This window comes from Mytilus californianus, unplaced genomic scaffold (assembly GCF_021869535.1).
Source record: "Mytilus californianus isolate M0D057914Y unplaced genomic scaffold, xbMytCali1.0.p SCAF_4, whole genome shotgun sequence".
Taxonomy (NCBI): domain Eukaryota; kingdom Metazoa; phylum Mollusca; class Bivalvia; order Mytilida; family Mytilidae; genus Mytilus; species Mytilus californianus.
Genome location: NW_026262690.1, coordinates 89,708,290 through 89,712,467, shown reverse-complemented (window position 1 = coordinate 89,712,467; position 4,178 = coordinate 89,708,290). Strand labels below are relative to the sequence as shown.

Below are 4,178 nucleotides of genomic sequence, written 5' to 3'. Positions count from 1 at the left end.
TAAATTTGCTATCAATTAAAATTTCTATATGTTAATCAATTACTTTTTTTTACTGAATCTTGATAGTATTTATAAGGAAGATATGAGTGAATATTTTCTCTAATTTCCGGAGTCGTTGTCCGACTATGATCTGATTTTATTAAACGAACAGAGTTATCTTTCTTGGTAATTTGATACAGACGCCTTCAGACCCGCCAAAGACAAACAAAATTTAAAACAATGGATCCCATCGACCAAGCAAATATATCTATGGACGATGCAACAGATACAGAACATCTTATTAGAATATTGACGGAATCAAAAGCCAGCTTAACAATTATTACAGCAGCAGAAGGTAAGCAAATCCAGATTTCGTAAAAAGGGGGGTGGGGCACAAAACAGGCTTAGTTAGGAATATGTGCATTAAACTGTTAACCTATATGTATCTCTTTAAGGTGTCCAGACCCCCTTCCCCTCATTGTTCCGACTCTGATATTGTTGATAGGAACAAACATTTAATTCGGGGAGGGGGGTCTTGTATCCTTGTCTCATGGGTTTTCGTGCTATTAAGAATGCTTTGTGACGTCGCTGTAAGACTTCAAAGCAAAAAAATAAAATTGCCTTTCAAGACGTCATAATTAATTGGACTATAGTAGTACCGTTGTAGTTCACTGATTTTTCAGAAGAAACAGTCAGTCTATCATGTCTATGCACACATTTTATTAATGTATGAATCTTTGGTTTTGTTTGTGAAACATCATTGAGTTTTTATTTACATTCTGTATAGGTAACAGTATTCGTCCCTGTACATAAAATCATAGTTTCATGTATTTTAACTTTGCAAGAAATAAGATCCCAATGGCCCATAGTGCAACATCTTTTACACATATAAACACTGAAATTATAGTTACACTTCATTTGTCAAAGAGAAACTAAGAATACCAGAAGAACATTCAAAATCATAAGTTGAAAATAAACTGACAATACCAAAGGATCATTCAAACTCGTAAGTCAAAAATTAACCGACAAGTTATTAATATATTTTATTTAAACCTTTAAATAAATTTAATAATTTGTTTGTATGTATTTATAGGACTGTGACACAGTAGTGGGAATGAAATCCCTAGAATATAGATCAAATCGAAGAAAAGATCAGATATAAAACAATGAAGAAAGAAAAGGATGACTTAATTTCAAAAGCAGATGTAAGTAAAAATATATAAGTATATTATTAAGTAGCCAATAGAAGTATAATACATTGTAATATGATTGAAAAATGAAGGTTAATTTATACTCTAGTATATATCCTGTTGAAAATAGAAAAATTGGTAATTCTAAAAAAAATATATTACAAATAAGAGAAAAGACTGTAGCTCTCAGAAATCGAGGATTTTGTTTTAAAAATATAAAAAAACTTACATGCTATATCATGTATATTGTTCCCTTTGATTTATTTGTCTATTGATGTGTACATGGTTTAAAGTTTTGTCTTTTTAACTACAATTTGTATTTTTCTTTTGCAAGAATCTTTTGAGAACCTTGTTTAATGTATTTTAATATAAGAATAAGTGACTGTTGCACTACAAATGTACATGTACTTGAAGGTTTCATTTTTTCGTTTCAGTTTACAAAAGTTCACCTGACAACCAAAAAGAACTGCCCACCAAGAGCCTTTATCATTCAAAAGAAGATAGTTCCGTAATGAACAATTCCTGTATGATAGGAGATGGACTGACAATTTCTGTTTTGTTGAGGATAAAATTCATATGATTTTACATTTTCCTGTTAATGACTATCTATGGCAAATTCTCTTTATTAAATCTATTAACACTTATGAAATTGGTGATGAAAATGTTATAATTTTTCAAGGGAAAATAATGTAAACTTGTTATTGTCTCTCATAAATCTGTACAGATTATATCAAGATTTATAATTGTATTTTTTGTTTGCTTTAAGTGAGACTTTTAAATAAAATTTTGAAATAATTTGAATAGATTGTATGTTATCCTCAAGTCTGGAATAAAAAAACAAAATAAAAGATCCAACCTCCATATTGTATTTAAAAAGGTAAAGGTCCATAAAACCTGACAAAAACAAACGCTTGACTACATAAACCAACAGAACAAATGGAAGCAAACCTGTTATATTCCTGACTTTGTACAGGCATTTTCCTTTAAAAATAATGGTGGGTTAAACTTGGTCTTATGGTTTACAGACTTTTCTTAGACCTCCAGGAAGAATAGAAATTAAAAATGTGTAACCCTATTATTATTGTTATTATTATCATTACTGCAGTTTTCTAGCTTTAGTATTTTGTATTGACGAGGACAAATGATGGTAAAAATAATTACAAGGACATTTAAGCAGATTTGTACACTTGAATTGTATATTCTACAATATTATACAATGCACTATTAGTATCCAATCTGTAGTGCTGTACCACTAGTAGTTCCTGTAAAATCATAGTACTAGTAGCCTAACAGAAGGTCTAAACATCTGACATCTAAACACTTGTTGGAATCTAAACACTTGTTAAAATCTAAACATGTTTAGATGCTAAACGTGTTTCAAAACGTACACAGAAAAAGTGTTTAGATTTGTGTTTAGAATCTAAACACTGTTTTTACAGTGCATACGAGGTAGAATACTATATATTTGTATCCTTTTGGAGTATCGGATATCATCCCCAGTTTTGATACGAATTTATATTTCCCCCAAATATGATTTGTTTGCATACGTCTTTTTCTCAGTGTTTGTCCTGACATCTTTGCATTGCCCGCCCTTTTATTGCCTCGTTTACTATTTGTCATCGGAATTTCGATTTTAAAATCTCCCTTTTGAAAAAGTTGACACAGTATCCTCTACCTGTTCTTTAAGACTTCATTGCATCCTGAAATTATTTATCAAAATCATATGAACTATCAATTAACATCTAAGCCTTAACTTTTGTTTCCATTACTCTTCAAATTAAACATTTCGTCTTTAATGAAAAGAATTGTTTCTTGGAAACACTTGTCGGTTCCTGAAAGGTCGAGATATCATTCAAAAAGTAATAAAGTGGGGCAGAAACCATTCTTCAATTTATGAAGTAGACGATACTTCGAAGATGACACTGTGCGATTGGCTTATCGCCTTAACGCACGTTCTCACTATGAACATCGCGCCCGCTAACAGCCTCAGCAGACTGACTAATTCCAATCGGCGCGTGTAGACAAAAGCATATTTTCGCAGTTATCTTCAGATGTTTTATTCAGAATCTTTACAACTCATCACTTTTCAAATAATTTCTAATAAAAGGACACGAAAGAAATATTACTAATTAAACACAAATCTGATAGGAAAACTGTTTCCTCAAAAATGAACGCTAATTATTTTCTTGACTATCAGATCACACAGAGTCGAGCTCTAATGAATTTATTACCGCGAAGAAACATATATTCAATAACACGGACGAAAAATACTTATCCATCTTCAAGTAATAGATATGTAATGTTTTCAACTTTTATCTTTCTAATTTCTAGATGACGGCGGAAAAGGTAATAACTTGTAAATATTTTATTTCAGATCCAATTGTCTATTTAAGATTTCTCCGTTTATTGAATTAAAAAAAAACTCTGAATAGCCGTAAAATGTAATGTTTTACAGACGAGTATCAAATGTTGAACTACGTGATAGGTAGGGCAAATTTGGGTGGAAGAGTTGCCACCTATTAAGTTGGCAAAATGTGAAAACTTATAATTTTGACGACTGACAACTACAATATATCCACGTAGATATTTTTACACAGATTAGAGATCGGGAGATATATATATATATATATCTACGTTTCTGAACATAGCAGACAAGCAGGATCTAAGTGACTAATTTATTACCTTTTTGTGATAGATGTTGAGCGTAAAATATATTTTGAAGTGGCGTTTTATATGTAACTTATTCAAGTTGGACAGCCTTACAAGGTCTTTCAAAAGTAGGTTGTATACGTCTATATTGTCAGGAAGCTAGTCATTGAACATACTATTGGCCCATTTGATAACCAAAACCCTCAACAACCTTCAAAATGTCTGGTGTATGGGTCATCGATAATTTTCAATTAGTTTTTCAACTGCCTATCTGGATTCTGCACTCTTCAGCGAAAATGAACGACAAGACCAGCCTAAAATGGTTGATGTGTGCACTTTAAAATAAAAAGAGGTTTTCGG

At 31.3% G+C, this 4,178-nt stretch overlaps 1 long non-coding RNA gene across 1 annotated transcript; it reads left to right on the top strand.

Annotated features, from left to right (window-relative positions):
• The first annotated feature begins 51 nt into the window (after positions 1 to 51).
• Positions 52 to 1,961, top strand: LOC127698832 (uncharacterized). The gene is made up of 3 exons (XR_007980960.1): positions 52 to 334; positions 1,073 to 1,184; positions 1,604 to 1,961. It is a non-coding gene; the product is annotated as an uncharacterized LOC127698832 (long non-coding RNA).
• Positions 1,962 to 4,178: the final 2,217 nt, after the last annotated feature.